At 31.2% G+C, this 17989-nt stretch overlaps 1 pseudogene; it reads left to right on the top strand.

The window, feature by feature from the left end:
* Nucleotides 1-11343: 11343 nt before the first annotated feature.
* Nucleotides 11344-14363, top strand: LOC127093715 (plasma membrane ATPase 1-like; annotated as a pseudogene).
* The last annotated feature ends 3626 nt before the right edge of the window (nucleotides 14364-17989 follow it).

The raw sequence follows: 17989 nt of genomic DNA, 5'->3' as shown, positions 1-17989 counted from the left end.
TATTATTATTATGTTATTATGTATTTATTATATTTTAGTAAGGGTAGTTTGATATTTTCCATTATCTAGTATTTATACTCTATTGTAATCTTTACTCTATATATTTTTGTCATTTTAATGGAAACCCTAGAATTATTATTTTCCCCCCTTCTTTATCTTTTGTGATCATTTTTCTCATCATAAACTAATGGTAGTTTTCTTTGTTAACAATGGTCATTAGGGTTAGCTAAGTTAAGGTTTGACTATCATTTACCTCTAGCCAGTTGTGTTAGAGGGAAAATTGTTATGAAGGTGCAACGACATGGGAAGTAGAATATACAAGTCAAAGGCATCAGGAACATGAATCCCTAATACATGTTATGACGAGTCCACATCCATATTCACATGATTCGTTCCATTTACATGATGATTTCCTTTTGTATGACCAAGGTTGCACTGACAATTTTGTATAGCCGATATTTCACTAACACTTTTGCATGATCGATATTGCACTCACATTTTTGTATGGTGGATATTGCTTCAGTTGTTTTATAAAAAATCATAACAAATATCTTATTTAAAATGTTTTAGTTTTCTTATCTTACATTTGTTTACTTTAACCGTCAATATCCTCCTTTCAATTTTAAGTTATTTGAGAATATCAAACTCAAAGATTTAAAATGAAAACTTGAAAGTCTCTTAGACTATAGTGGTAATTGAAGGATGATTCAAATTGGTTAGTGTTAACCATCGATTGAAGTAGAAATATATGTGTAAGTTAAAAATGTAAGCGAAAGATAACATGGATTTTTGAAAATATATGTTTGAATGTATTTCATAATCCGCACGGATTATCAGAAAGATGAAGTTCCTTAACAAGAAATGCATAAGTTAACATAATTCAACTTTTACACAAGATTTAAATTTTAATCATACATAAAATCTAACATTAACAAAATATACATTTATAATCATGAGAAAGTAGATTCAAATGGCTAGATATATCACAAACATGCGTTTACACAATAAATCACTATAATCATATTAAGTATATTAACATGTAATTTCATAAAGCAATAAAACTTAAGTCATTAAAATTTATAATGAAATGTATATATATATATATATATATATATATATATATATATATATATATATATATATATATATATATATATATATATATATATATATATATATATATATATATATATATATATATATATATATATATATATAGATAGATAGATAGATAGATAGATAGATAGATAGAGAGAGAGAGAGAGAGGTTGTACACTAAACTTAATTGGTTCAGTGTATTCGTCCATGCTTTGCGCTTAGTACAATCTTCAATGGGGAACCACTAAAAGTTATTTAAGTCTTCCATTATTTTGCAAATTAAATATACAAGAGTTTTGGGCACAACAAATAGTCAACATGACACTGAACAATTCAAGCCAATTAATGCTTAGGCTAACACATGTTTAAACATGGATTTTCTTTATGTTGTAGAAGAACACTTAAAATTTCTAAAGTCACAAAATATTCATTTGATCTTAAGACAATTTCCTTGATAGGTTCCTTGTTTGAGCTTTTGTTTTACTCAAGGATTTTGGAAACTTCTATCTTCATTCTGCATCTACCTTTACTCGATACTTTTAAAGTCTTCAATGGAGAAGGAAATAATATTTTTCCTAGCTTGAAGTTGGTCTCCAGACACCATAATCACAATATCAAATCTTCAATTTGATACACATAAAAAGCTTCACAAAGAACATTAGATCCCTAATGTACCTTGTATATACCATTCACACTCAATCTTTAGAGTTGAGTATCACATCAATGGGGTTTCCTAGTTTAAGGTTGAAGATGATTTTATATCTTAAAGAAACTCACACAACTCCTAAACAAGCCTAACTCAATCAAGACACTAGGAAGTCTTTTTATAAGCTTGACTTTAGAGAGATGGTGTGAAAGAAGGAACACTCAAGGTTTTTCTAGATTTGTGAAAATATGGATTTTTCTGATTTTGATTGAATTTTCATTATCATAATAATGAATACGAGTCTGAATATGGAGAGAAATGACCAAAATGGTTTATATAGATGCTAGAGGTAAGACACATAATATGTGAGAAAGTGAGCAATTGATTAGAGTTAGATCATACAGTTATAATTTGAATCAAATGAAAGAATGACTTGAGTAAAGGTGATAAAGTCTGGAAGTCAGCTTGTTTAATTCGGATCATGATTTGATACATATGATTAGAATTAGGAAGTTACATGATTAAACTCATAGTTGAATAATTTATTTATTTTTATAATTTTTTTTTATATTATTCCATATATAATTTTATACATATATTACAAACCTAAATATTATTTAAATCAAAAACCAAAAATATCATTTACATCAAAAGCCAAAAATATCATTTACATCAAACCCAAAAAATATTATTTACATCAATATCAAAAATATATTGCAAAATCATGTTTGATCACCCTTTTCCTTAAGAGAGTTGAAGCAAAATGCTCAATATTTACGAATGTCTTTATAATCGTCGGTGATGAATGGTGTAGTGTCTGTAAACGTCAACATAAAAACGTGCAGAAAATTGAATATCACATGATTTGAAATAATAGAAAACTTAAATATTAATATGTTATTGTAAACATTTCATGACATATATAATATTTACACGTTCACACGAATCAACAATGTCAGCAGAGTCAATGTTTAACATGTGTTTTATGATATAATACCCACACTCGTATCCCTTTAGTTTCCTCATCGTCTATGAATTTAAACATTTTATGAATATATAACCACACATGCATGTAACTATATATAAAAATGAATGCCACAAGTAATCCACTTACCTTAGGTAAGATAAATGCGAGCTTCTTTCTAATATTGTTTAAATAATAATGTCGCTTCACAACCTTGTATATTGAAAATGATTTAAACATATTATATGCTAAACTAATTACAAATTCAAAGAAAATATTACTAAAATTCTCATAAACATAAACTTACCTAGAAATAAACTTACCTAGAAATAATAAGTTTCATGTTAGGTTTAAGTGGATAATGTAAGGAAAACATTATGGTTACCAATATTCATCCTAAGAGATATAATGATCAATTGTCAATGATCACCACGAGCATGAGATCCTCTTGCATCATAAGCATTCACAAATATGTTAGATCCACGAATAGACATATAGAAAAGATTGTTTATTTCTTCTTGAACAAGTAATGAGTACACTTTGTTGATTTAAGGAAGGAATTTTATCTATAATATTTGAGTCTTCACCGTATAAAGTTGCTCATTTAAATTAGTAAAAAACTATATTATTTGATCTTTCAAATAATTGTAACAAAATGACAGTTCAAAGGAGTTGATAAACAAATATGAATATTGAAGAAGAAAGTTGTAGATGAAGAATCTTGAATCAATCAAATAAAATGAGCAACTAGAGAAAAACAATTGTAAGAAAATGCGTAATGAAATATCAAGGATCAAAATATATTTTATGTTATAATATTCTGAAAATTAAAAATATAGAAATGATAAACACTCTTTTATAATTCAATACAAAATTCGTCTCCAAAAACTATCAATATTTTCTTATATTTTTTTAAAAAATCGTTTTTGTAAGTCTTATCTTTCCCTCTCCTCCAAACCTCCAAATAAAGTCTTAAAAAGAGAGTTATGATGCCATATCTATTTTTCTAAAATAATCATATTTCCCAATTTAAATTCTAAATTAATCATATTTTTCAACTATATAGAAAACTATCCATATTTTAAAAAAAACACAACAAATAGCATGCGCCAAACCAATTATACCCAGACACCAGACCAATTGTCACATGTATATAACAAATAAAATAAAAATGAATACAAGTTTTACGCCAAACCCACTGACGCATGTATATTGAAAATGCACATATGCGTCAATGGAATTGGCGCATGCATTGACTTATGTTATTTACTATGATTTTTTATTTGAAATATGGATAGTTTGATATATAGTTGAGAAAGATGATTAGTTTAAAAATTAAATTAAAAAAATAATTATTTAAAAAAAATCCATATTAGCAATAAAGGAATATCAATTTGGTATGAATACATTTATAGAGATATTAAGAGTAGTAAAGTTGTGGTTAAAACTACTCTATCTAACATAACTAACTTGATAAACTAATAACAACTTAATAAACTAACTTTAAGTGTCATCAATATTACTAAGCAATACAAATCAACAATACAACATCATCAAATGAAAATTCTTTTCGATTTACTCACCACACTATAATAACCCTTTATTTGTAGTGTGGATTGTGGAAATAAATCATTAAACTTGTAAAATTATAAGACCAAAATCATTGATTTGGAAAATGTTAAAGCAATGCTATGATTAACATAGTTGTTCACATGTATGTGGGCCTTCTCCTATGACCTCATTACCCAAATATTGGCCTCACATCTCTTTTGCTTTCTTAACCACTTCTTTTATTATAGTGCTTAGTTTGTATTTTATTTTCTTTGAAATTGAGTTATATAACATGAACCAAATTAATACCATAACTATGTCCACATCATCGAGTCTTTGTCAATTCAATATTGTTGACCATCATCCAAAATCCAAATTATAAAACACAAAAAGAAAAACAACATGGCATTCTTTATCTTGGTCGATACTTAGCGTATTAACATTAAATTACATGACTACCACAAACTACATATTCCATCAAGATTCCAACTTAGAAAATGCTCATCACTCCACTAAAATAAACATGTAATTTACAAAAGCTACCAAAAGAGAAAAGTGGCAAAAAAAATAAAAATAGACACCCTCTAAATCTCTGTTCTTTTTCCAACAACGTGGGGTTCCCCGAAACCACCACATGCTCATGTTCTAAATCATTTTCTCTTCTAATAAAAAAGAAGAAAAATTTTCAAAAAAAAATGTAGCTTAAAATAAAACTATATAGCTTCTAGCTAGCATTACTTTCCATGGTTGATATATCATTTCTTGCTTATAGCTAAAATTAACGTACTCATTAATATGCATGTGATGATAATGTGCACATAGTGTCAATTTTTGTAACTATTTTTGTTGCTTCTATTGTGAAATTATTGTCTCTAAAGTTCGATATAGATCCAAAAGTGTTGCTAAGAGTGACAATTTTTCTGATCTTAGCCGTTCATTCTCCGCGGATAAAATGAGATTGTATTGCATGGTTAAACCGAGCCGGTTTTTTAGTTCCCGGTTTTCGATTTTCAACCGGTTCACGTCATTATTGAGATTCTCTACGTGCCGCTTCTTTCTCCAACGAGACCGCCTAGCTGACTCCCGGTTCGATTGCATTCTCCTTATTTTTCTCTCGCGTGTTGAGTAAACCGCCCGGTTTGATCCCTGTGAACCGGAACCTGGACTGGATGGGTCAACCGGTTGGTTAATTAGGGAAAACAACTCCTCTATTTCGCCTTGTGTGAACATGGTTTCGTGAACCGGATGACATGTGAAACGGACCGGAAATTTCTCTTCTTGGAATGACATTGCTACAAGGAGAGAAGAAATTGCTTATTTTTTTCAAAGTAATGAATTGAAAGGGAAGGAAGGGAAAAGGGAGGAATTGAAGTGAAGGAGATGGGTATTTAAAGAATGAAAATATAGGGGCAAAGTGGTAATACAATATAACAAAAGATAATGGAAAAGCTTTATGGTCCTTTTTTTCAAAGATAAAAAATAAAAAAGTAAAAGTGGGTTTCATATGTAGTACGTATGGTGGATGTTTTTCTTTTAAGGAAAAACAAAAGCTGTACATTACCAACTTTTCAAGTTCATGTAAAATTAAAATGATAAAATTCTTAGGATTTTAAAGATTATTCAAAGCTTTAAATCTCGATATGATTTTTGTTAAAAATGTTTTATTTCGATAAATTTAAGTGGATTGAAGTATCTATAAAGAAATATGCAAATATAGATTTTTTTTATCTGATATTCTAATATACGAGTGACTAAGAGAGAAACACGCATATATAAATTTGATCGAGATTTTTCAAATGGTCGAATTGGGCATCGAAGATTTTCCTAATATCATTAACAATGAATCTTCTACCTAATGTTATGTCTTTTATATCATTGAATGTAAATATTAAGAACTTTAATTTTATTATTAAAAAAGAGTAACAACTTAGTTTATTTTTTATTTGTTTTATGATATATATTTATTGATATTTTATTAAACATTTATTTATAAATTAATTAATAAATAAAAATATGTAATATTAAATGATAAGATAATAAATATATATCCGTTTAAACTTTATAATACCAAAATATTTATAATCGATTAACTTTATTGTAGCATATGGTGGTGGGGAAAGTTATGATCAGATATATGAAGAACTTTTTAATTTAATTTAATTTTATTCCGTTATAATTATAGTAAAATAATGGGGTCCCACACGCTGAGAAAAAGATTGGCTTTAGCTTAATGACGAAGGATCAATGTTTGAAAAAACATGCAAAAAAATTAGATTAGAAAGTTACTGGTCTAAACAGTTATGCGCCGAAGTCATTTTGAACACGTAAACATGAAAGGTAAAAAAGCCATGAAAGTTGTATATATGAATATTATAAAAAGTTATCGTGGTAAAACTGGACTAATCAATAATTAGTACGTGGAAAATCATACCCTCGTTAGAGCCAAATAGCTATTAAATATAATGTTTGTGGCTATAAATATATAGACACAATAAAGAAAAGTAAATTATAGGCACAATATATGAAATTTGGCTTTTGAAAAAAAAGTAAATTGTAGGCACAATATGTAGAAAACGACAAAATTAATTACAAGTTTAACATATAGTGAGATAGTGATAATAATAATTTAGTTAAACTGTTGAAATACAGTTTCTTATATTTTAGTTAGTTCCTACCTATGGCATAATGTCAAGTGTTGATATCATAGCTACTGAAAATTGTCGTCTTTAGTTTAGTTAAAGGCTTCGATCAAGTGGAACATTACGCATAATTTAAAATCCAGAAAATGTGCATGCATGTCATGGTTTGGATTGGATAATTTATATAGTATCATTTTGTTAGACGAAGAATGTTTCTTTATAAGCAAAGATATTACTTAATGGGAATGTAGACAACATAACATATTAGTTCATTAATTAGAATAGTGTAAATCCAAATGTCTTTCGTCCCTCTCTATAAATGAACCATCCTTAAATATGAGCCACTGCTTTAATTAGTTCAGATATGTTTTCTGTGAAGATTATTTTATTTTTGGCCAAATACTTTTTTTCGTAATTTCTAACTTTTAAAAAGATTAATTTCATCTTTTATTTTTTTAATTGTGTCACATTAGTTCTGTTAGTCAAAGTTAGATGTATTAGTCACGTATTGTTCACACGATGCTGATGTGAAAATTAAATAAGAAAACACAATTGAATAAATGACGGTGATATAACTAATCGCTATTATAAAAAACATATTTGACATCGGTTAGATATGAAGTGTTACATCGGTTTCAAATACAAGTTAATGAATATGGTCATAAAAAAGTGTGTCACTTTACTTATCGGTTTTTATTGAATCGATATGTAAAATGTAAAGACCATGAGTTCGATCTCTAGAGAGATCTTTTTTTAAAATTTTTAAATTGCGAAAACACATGTCCCCTCAGCTTTTACATTCCATCTATGAGTAAAACATGGTTGAGTTTATTATATCTAATGTAGATTGTTTATTTCACTAATCCCTAACTTAAAATATAACTTCTCAAATTGGTTAAGAAAATAATTATATGAACAATTGTGTTATATTTGAAAAATAACTTACACTAACCAATGATTTTCGAGCAACCTATAACTCATCATTCATCTCACGTTCTTTAATGGTTAAAATCTCTTCAATGTTTCAAATTCTTTATTCAACACTTCCTTTTCTACTAATTCATTCTTGAAAGTATAAAATTTAATGCTTTGTAAAATGAACAAGTATGGAAGAAAGTTGAACTAAAACTAGAAGTATTAGAGATATTTTAACCATAATAGAAAATGAGATGAATGGTGAGTTGCATAATGCTCGAAAAACTTTGATTATTGTAAGATATGTCTCAAATACAACATAATTTTTTCAATTATTATTTCCAAAATCAATTTAATGGGTTATATGTTAAAAGAGAGGTACTGAAACAAACAATCGACATTAGATATAATAACTCAATTCGACAAAACAAGATGAGAGCTGCACAAAAAATCACAAAAATATAATCTTAATATTAATCTCAATCTCAAACTCAAACTCAAACTCAATAACAATAACTAAACTACAACATATATATGAGATTAATTATTATACACTGTCAGTGTAAACAATTTTATACTGTCAATACATCACAATCATCCGTTTGTGTTACTTTACATGTGATTATAATAAAAGTCAAACTTCTCTAACAAATCAATGGTTGTAATTAACTGACAGTGTAAAAGTGAAAATGAATTATTTTTTAGATTAAAAATAAAATGTTCAGGAAGACGTCACTTTTAATTAAATAAAAACATATATTAAAGCTGATGAGATTCGAAGTATGTACCATAAATTAATTTACCCATCGGTTTTCAACCAAAATCGACATGATAGAAAAAAATCATGGCGCGTCCATGAATTATACCTCGATTTTTGGATACATAAGTTGAAATTGTTGTCATAAAATGAATTAAAATAGAAGAATACTTTCATCTTTTTAATCATCATGGTGAGTCATTTGTGGATAATGAACTAACCATATATGAATGTACGATTTCAAAATTGAAAATTAATGTTGATAATTGAAGTTATTTTGAGTTGGTAGGTAATAGTAGTGGAACCATGTTATTGGAAAATGTACATTATATGGTGTGAGTACCCAACCTTTGAGATGCACATTTTTCTAATGACAAAGGTGTATTGGATTTGTAAATCTTTGTAAGGTGCATTTTAGTGTTGATGTTTATATATGACATCCACTATCTCAATCCGAGTTATCTGATGGTCCTATTGAGAAAGAATAGTTAAATCTCAAGGACATTGTAAATCTTGAGGAAGAATATTTACTTTGTAACCTTAGTTAAATCTCGAGGTCATTGTAAATCTTGAGGAAGAATATTTACTTTCTAACCTTTATGAAGAAGTATTTAGGGAGGAAGTATTTAGTTAAATCTCGATGTTCAAGATGATGATGTGCAAGCACGAGGGCAGAAATAGAAATTTATATTTGCTTTTTATACATTTAACATCCTTTATTATAAGGTCTAAATTCAAAAGGTGAGAAATATCTGACAAATTTATACCGTTTTAAAACGGGTGTAAGTAAAGGATATATTACACCCTATTTTATAGAAAATGAGTGTAAACTGTTACGTATATACATTTAAATCAAACTAATTTACACCCCATTTGATAAAAATCGGATCTAAAATAAATAATATTTACTATGAATATCAACAAATTTACATCCTATTTTTTTTAAATAAGATACAAAAATATGATATATTACCTCCTATTTTAATTATCATTAAAATATTTCATAAATATATTATATTTAATTTCATTTAGACCCCATTTTATTCAATCAAATATTTTTTTTTATCCCAATGACATTCGGTAAGATATTTCTAACCGAAAAAGTAACCAAGACAAAATACTAGAAGTGTAGAAAGATAATCATTCTAGTTGATCAACTATAAAACCAAAAATATATCTTTAACTGAAAAGTAAGGATATATACATCAATATATTAGGTTCCAAAAACGTTTATAGTACATATTTCTTAATATTAAGAAGCTGCCTTGATATACAATTTCAAAAGTTTATACTAATGTGGAATACATTGAGCATAGATATCAACTTCATGAACATGTATGCAAATGATAAAGAGACATGTATAATTGGGATGCCTAAACCAATATCTTACCACACTGTACTTTCATCAACGTGTTCAGGCAAGAGCTGGTTGAATTTACTAAATGAAAAATTACTAATATCATTGTTAGGAAATCAAAAGATAGCGCAAGATAACTCAAAAATAGGCTTGGAAATGTGTGTACTTACCGGCGTGTAGTCACATGTTAAGCTTGCTATCACCTTTTAAATACAAGAAAGAAAGAAAGAAAAATTATAGCACAGGGTCTCAAATTTATTGAGATAAATTTGTGAATCAATAGAATATTATAAGATTTTTTTTAAAATAATCAATTCTTTTTTAAAAAAATCAAAATAATAAATTTTTCAATTTGTTTTTTAAAATAACCACATTTAAAAGAGGATGTGTCAGATGAACCGGCACATCCCTAATAGACCAAGAGGAGGCGCCCAAGACATTGACGTCTGTATTGATAGTCTCATGAGAAGGCGTCAAGCATTGCCCCTCATGAGGAAGCGTCTGCATTGACCCTCATGAGGAGGCGTCAATACCTCTGACGCCTGCATATTGCTTGTGGTGTATGCGCCAATTCATCTGGCACATACACCCTTGTCACTACGCCAAAAAGGTTTTTTAACAGCGCATCTTAGACAGCGCTTTTAAAAGAAAGCGCTGTCTAAGGTTAAAATAAAAATAAAACACGGAAAATATTCTAAAAAAATAATGAAAGCGCTGTCTAAGGGGGGGTCTTAGACAGCGCTTTTAGAAAGCGCTGTCTAAGACCCCCCCTTAGACAGCGCTTTTAGAAAGCGCTTTTAAATATAGACCTTAGTCAGCGCTTTTGAGAAAGCGCTGTTTAAAGTCTTTCAATTAAAAAAAAAATTAAAACCAAAAGCGCTGTCTAAGGTGGGGGTTTAGAAAGCGCTTTTGGAAAGCGCTGTCTAAGGCATATCTTAGAAAGCGCTTTCCACAAAAGCGCTGTCTAAGGTCTAATTAAAATTAAATTTCAGACTTCTATTTTCGTTCTCAGTTCTTTTTGTTTTCCCTCCTGCGATTAAACCCCTCCAGCGAACCCTAACAGCGAACGAGAATACATTGTAATCATTCGGTTTCAATACCAGAAAGTGTTTGAAGAATCGGTTTCAGAACGTCATTTCTACTGCGGTATGTTCTTCATTTCTGCATTTTTTCATTTCTGATTCAGTTCGTCATTTCTACTGCGTTTTGTTCGTCTTTCACCGTTTTCGAAACCCGCAATACGTGAAACAAATTACACAAAGGTTATTCGTTATCGATTGCATAATTTTGTAATTTTGTAATTAAGGTATGCCCATAATTTTGAAACAAATTATGCCCATTAGGTTCCATAATTTTGTAATTTTAACTCATTTTGATTTAGAGCTCAAAATTGAAGGGGAGCAGAAAATAAAGAAAATGGTGGAAGGGACTATGTCTCTTGATGCTGTTATAAAGGAAGCTGTTGATTTGGTATGTCAAAACATGACACTGATACATGTGTCTGTGTCTGTATTGCGTCGATGTGAAACACTGAGACGTGTCAGACACTATACACACCTTCCATCAGAAGTATTAGACATTTGATAAATTTGGAATTTGTTGTATGTATAGGAGAACATTCCTATTGAGGAGGTATTTGATAATCTAAAATGCACAAAAGAAGGTTTAACCTCCTCTGAGGAAGTACAAGAGAGGCTTGACATGTTTGGATACAATAAACTTGAAGAAAAAAAGGTTAGAATCCTGACTTAAGTGCTTATATAGTTTCTTACCAAATTGTTATGTAACTTTAACTTCTTGTACAGGAAAGTAAAATACTGAAGTTTTTAGGGTTTATGTGGAATCCTTTGTCATGGGTTATGGAAGCTGCTGCTCTCATGGCCATTGCTATGGCACATGGAGGGGTAAGTCTCTTCCTTTTTTTGTTTGTTTTGTTATTTCTCAATGGTTTTCATTATTTCAAATCATACAAAATTAGAATAACTATGAAACTGTACTCTTATAACCTTTGGTTAACTTGATTTGAAAGTTACAAATGTTATTCATTTTACAAAAGGATTATGGAATACATACAAGAAAGATTTTGGTGGTAGAAGTTTGTTAAGGTGAAAAGTCATGTTTGAACTTTCAACTAGTGTTTTTAAAACCAGACCGTCCAGTTTAACTGGTTGAACTAAGAACCGATTAGTCCGTCTGCTGGTTCAATCAGTGTGTTTCAACTTATTGAACCATTATCTAGAAGTCTCACCGCTAGATCTTCGGTCCTGGTTTTAAAACAATGGTTTTTAATATCAACCGGTTTAATATAACAACGCTTTGATTATGCAGGGAAAGCGAGGAGATTATCAAGATTTTGTTGGCATAATTATTTTGCTAATTATAAACTCAACCATAAGTTTCATAGAAGAAAATAATGCTGGTAATGCAGCTGCTGCCCTTATGGCAAGATTGGCTCCAAAAGCAAAAGTTCTTCTTCTTCTTCTCTTATAATCTCTTTGTTATCTTGTCTTGCTCATAGTTTCTTTGATTTCTAATTATATTTGATTAATAGGTACTTCGTGACGGAAAATGGAGCGAAGAAGATGCTTCGGTATTGGTCCCTGGAGACATAGTTAGCATCAAGCTAGGGGACATCATTCCTGCCGACGCACGTCTCCTTGAAGGTGACCCTTTGAAGATTGATCAGGTAAAATCTATAAAGTACTTTGAAATTACTGATGCATGATTCAAGCGTCACAACGAATAATATCTTCCACGAGTTTATTGATGTTGATATCAGATTCTAGATTTCTTGTAATTGAAGTTATATTTTTGCTGTTTGTACTTTTAGTCTGCTCTTACCGGAGAGTCACTCCCTGTGACTAAACATCCCGGAGAAGGAGTATATTCTGGTTCAACTTGCAAGCAAGGAGAAATTGAAGCCGTAGTCATAGCAACTGGAGTTCACACATTTTTCGGAAAGGCAGCTCATCTCGTCGAAAACACAACACACGTTGGACATTTCCAACAGGTACATAATATACTAAATAATGTATCGCAGACAAAAGCGATTTGTTCAAATTCCACTATACTTACATTGTTATAGCCACTATTTGACATCACCGAATGTTGTGATAGTAATGCTCACTGCGTGACAAATATTATTACAGGTTTTGACATCTATTGGAAATTTCTGCATCTGTTCAATTGCTATTGGAATGATTATTGAAATCATTGTGATATACGGCGTCCACGGATATGGTTACAGAAACGGTATTGATAACCTTCTAGTGCTACTAATTGGAGGAATCCCTATTGCAATGCCAACTGTTCTTTCAGTTACAATGGCTATTGGCTCACATAAGTTATCTCAGCAGGTTTGCAATTAGTACATTGATTATTCCAACATTTCAGTAGCTTTTTAAAGATGTTGTCAAGTTTTGATCATATGCATCATTGTTGCAGGGTGCTATAACAAAGAGAATGACTGCTATTGAAGAAATGGCCGGAATGGATGTGTTATGCAGTGACAAAACAGGCACATTAACTCTTAACAAGCTTACAGTGGACAAGGAAATGATTGAGGTTTTAATCTTATTCTTTCTAAAGATAAAATAGAACATCGCAATTACTTGAGACATAAGTTTCTTTTTTTGTCAAAAGTATACAAACAGATAAATATTAGTATTCGGAAAAACCCGAGTTTGAATTCTGACTGAAACAATCTTTGACCAGGATGTATATTAACTTTGTTTCCCCTAACAATCATGAATATCTGGCAGGTTTTTGCCAAAGGTGTTGGCAAGGATTTGGTTGTACTTATGGCTGCAAGAGCATCAAGGATGGAGAACCAAGATGCAATTGATTGCGCAATCGTTTCAATGTTGGCAGACCCAAAGGAGGTACAGACTCTTCAAAGTTTGTTTTCCATCATGTTGTGTAGTTGAAATTTGGTTAGTCTACTAATAGTCCTTTGGTTTCGCAAGGCACGAGCTGGAATAAAAGAAGTTCATTTCCTTCCGTTTAATCCAACTGATAAAAGAACTGCCCTTACATACATTGATGGTGCTGGTAATATGCACAGGGTTAGCAAAGGTGCACCAGAGCAGGTAATACATAATTCATTCTCGCTTTTCAAGAACCACGCAACCTACCGATCATTGATAAACTTTTCTCATATACTGTGTAGATTCTCAATCTTGCACAAAACAAGGCAGAAATCGAACGGAAGGTTCATGCGATGATTGACAAGTTTGCAGAACGTGGACTTCGTTCTCTTGGGATTGCAAGACAGGTTTATTTCCCTCTTACGAATTCTTCATAATCGGATAAGTCAATGATTTTATATAATGCAAACTATACTCATGCTACAAAAAAAACTTTCAGGTGATCAACTCGCAATAGGTAAGGAAACGGGAAGGCGTCTAGGGATGGGGACTAACATGTATTTTTTTTAATGATTTTTTTTATTTATCAAATAATAAAAAAAATTATTCATGATATAATAAATGTTACATGGGATTGACAAAAATTTAATGACCGACTGTAGCGGTGTATTCGTCGCTATATGATTTATTGATTAAACCATAAGCAAAGCATACAATGAATCGAGTCGCCACCGCACTTTTATTTATCCTAAGGACTGGTTAAAAAGCGAACAAAAACCTAAGAAGTTTTACACGTAGAAAACCAATAAAAAGATCAGAGAAACTGGATAAGGGGTAAATTACGCAATGGGAAGGTGTTAGGCACCCATCACGTCCTAGGTACTCCTAAGGAGCCCTTTTCACACTTGTTGTACAAAGTTATTATTTGTTATGACATAAGTAATGTGCAAACATGATTGGGATGATGAGAAAAGAATGTACAAGTTAATTATTTTTGTGTTTGGATGGATAACCATTGCCTACGTACCTTTACAGGATCAAAACCTCGTAGTTCGGCTAAAAACTTCCAAAAGTTAGTGGATTCAATTTTAAAACACAAGCTCAAAGGTCTTACGTTACCCACGGGAGAAAACTCAACCTTAAGAAACAACAAGTCCACCATGTGAGAAAAGCTTCAACTTGCTAGAGAGGGGTTAACCCTATAATAAGCAAGGAAGACTTACAATTCAATCAACTAAGGACAAATAGGTGAGATTAATATCAACCAACTAGGGTAAATCAAACCTATAGCTAATGTATGAAAACTTAACAAACATGGACAAAGCCACAAAATCATTTGAATGGGTGAAGTTATTTGGATTATTTACAAAATGGGGTCAAAGTATGATTAGAGTCAATTCAAAATGAAGTATTTACAAAAAAATGAAGTTTGGAAAATCATGGACTTAAGGTCCAAGTTTCTAATTTGGAAAGAGGGTGAGAATGCTTGCACAACATATATATCAAGTTTTAAAACATGTGTGAAAAGTCTTAGGACACAATGGGGTGAATGGAATAGAAGAGTGAATGTAAAACTTCTTAGGAGGGTCCACCTCTTGAAATCATATAGAAGATGATTCAAGTGGGTCCTCAGGAATAGGCTACGAATGAGCAATAATATGAACATGGTAACAGATGAAAGTAAATAAAAGCGGATACTGGATGCCACTCAATGGTCTTATACCTGTCTCCTAAAACAAGTAAGGATATCAGAAGCCACTCTATGGACTTACACTAATCTCCACAAAGGCGGATACCGGATACCAATAAATGGATTTACACCAATCTCCTAAAATGAACAATGATACCGGATGCCAATAAATGGGCTTACTCCAATCTCACAAATGCAAAACAAAAAAACAAAACATGGAAGTCAACTGCCAATCTATCTGGACTTAGGTTAACCTCCACAGTATGATCCTAGGAATACAAATGCCACATCACAGGGACTTACAATGAATCCTCACATACAACAACAATGCTCAAACAAAGAGCAAAGAAGATATGAGTGACCAATGAGGTCTTACACTCCATCTCTTCCATGTCATAGGAACAAAAGCCAATCAATATGGACTTACAATTGTCCTCAATGGGAAAACATCAATGTCACAAGGACAAAAGAAGCGATCATGCACTACTGGCAAACAAAGATGATAAATGCACAATGGCAAACTCAAGTAATCATAATGGCAAACTCACGTAATCATGTATAAATGAATCAAGTAATCAATCACATAAATTCAAGTAGCACACACTATAACCATTCAATTAGGCTCAAACAAAAGGGTGAGGCATTAAAGCCAACTGGAATAGTGTTAAGTTGCTCTTAACCTTGCCATTGAGGGGGCTAAGGTGAAGCAGATGAAAGGATATGAGGGGTGTGCCTCATCACTCTTATCTCTGGTCAGAGAGAGTATTGAATATCAGAAGGTGTGGGAGTTCAGAAAGATAGAACTCTCTCCACATTTTAGACTCGATAGATCTTGGGTTAGGATCTCAATGCTACAACCATGTAATGGGAGCAAGGAGAAGACTCACAGAATAGTGGGAGATAGGCTACATATCTCTTATATCCACCAATTGCCTCAAAATGAGGACTTTACCTGCTTGGGACAAACATAAACAATCACAAATATCGCCTCTTAAGGAGGACTTCAGACAGTTGCCTGGCTAAATAACAAGCCAGGTCTTCCAGACTACATGGAGACAAGAGAGTCTACCTCAATGCAAATTGCTATTTAAGCAAAGCAAAGCAAGTTCTTAAGAGAACTGAGCAACTAAGGGTACCTGAAATCAATCAAATATAATCAGCATCCCATTATAAACAAAACAACAACATAATGATCAATCAACAATGTACAATCAATGATGCAATATGTGCATAGCACCAATCTCAAGTGAACCAAGCACCCTACAAAACAAATAGGTTAGTCAACAATAGTCAAATGAATTAAACTCAAATATGCATCAACCTCCTTAAGGCATTAGCTTTTTAACCTGAAAAGTCAAAGTCAAGCTCAAACATAAGTAACAAGACCACTAGGACAAGCCTAGGGTCCAAAGGAGGGAAAAAACTTAAAACAGCAAGTAAAACATAATCAATGTCAAGATAATTCAAATAAGAAGAGATCCCAAGTGGTCTCACATCCAAACTATGCACTAATCTCATTTTATGCACAAATTAAGGCAAGGTGATCAATGTTGAATGACATATGGACAACCAGAATGATTACATCCAAAAATTATCAAAACAGCACAGTAAATTCCACAAAAATTATATCCTAAACAGAACCTGTTCAACAAGTTGCATATCAATTTTCATGCCATTTGGACTAGTGGAGCTATGTCAATTAAATCAACATGTTAAAGCATGCAAAAACACAACCAAATGAGGTCACAAAATGTACACCAACCTCAATCAAATGGTAAACAGTGATATTAAATGGGAAATGGATGGGACCAAAGCCAAGTGAAAGCTATACATGTTAGAAACTACTCCACCAAGTTTCATATTCATAGGGTTAGGGATGAGGATTTGGCAACATATGTAAAAATGTTACACAAGCAAAGCCTTAAAAATGCTAAGCAGCAAACAAAAATTCTAATAAAATAGAAAATAGATCAATTAAATCCACAAAAATTCATGTTGAAAGTTAACATGTCAAAGGTATCTCATGCAAAAAATCAGAACCATAGGCCTAATGGAAGCATGGAAAAATAATTCATGAACATTGCATAGCATAGTGTGACACATATTGTCACACTCAAGTTAATTAAATCATATCTAATAAACCAGAGGTCCAAAAATTACAAATCATATGTCAAAATCTCCAGGAGAGGGTCAAGAATCATCATATGAATTTTCATCCAACTTGGAGCTAGCATGACTATTTTGTGATTAAAATGGTAAAACACATAAAAATAGCATACATGACAAAGATCCCTAAACCAATCTAAAAAATTACCAGGCACAACTTATATCACTATGCCTAAAAAATTCTAGAGAAAAAATGGGATCTAGCAAAAAAAGTCCCAAATTATTTGGACTAAGGATGATTAATCTATGATTTTTTAAAGATTTGTGGAATTATTGAAATATTTATTTAAGTGTTAAATGGATTAAATGGATTTTAATTACAGCGAATGGCATTTTCGTA

This window comes from Lathyrus oleraceus, chromosome 6 (assembly GCF_024323335.1).
Source record: "Lathyrus oleraceus cultivar Zhongwan6 chromosome 6, CAAS_Psat_ZW6_1.0, whole genome shotgun sequence".
In the NCBI taxonomy this organism is placed as follows: domain Eukaryota; kingdom Viridiplantae; phylum Streptophyta; class Magnoliopsida; order Fabales; family Fabaceae; genus Lathyrus; species Lathyrus oleraceus.
This window is presented reverse-complemented; position numbering and strand designations above follow the sequence as displayed.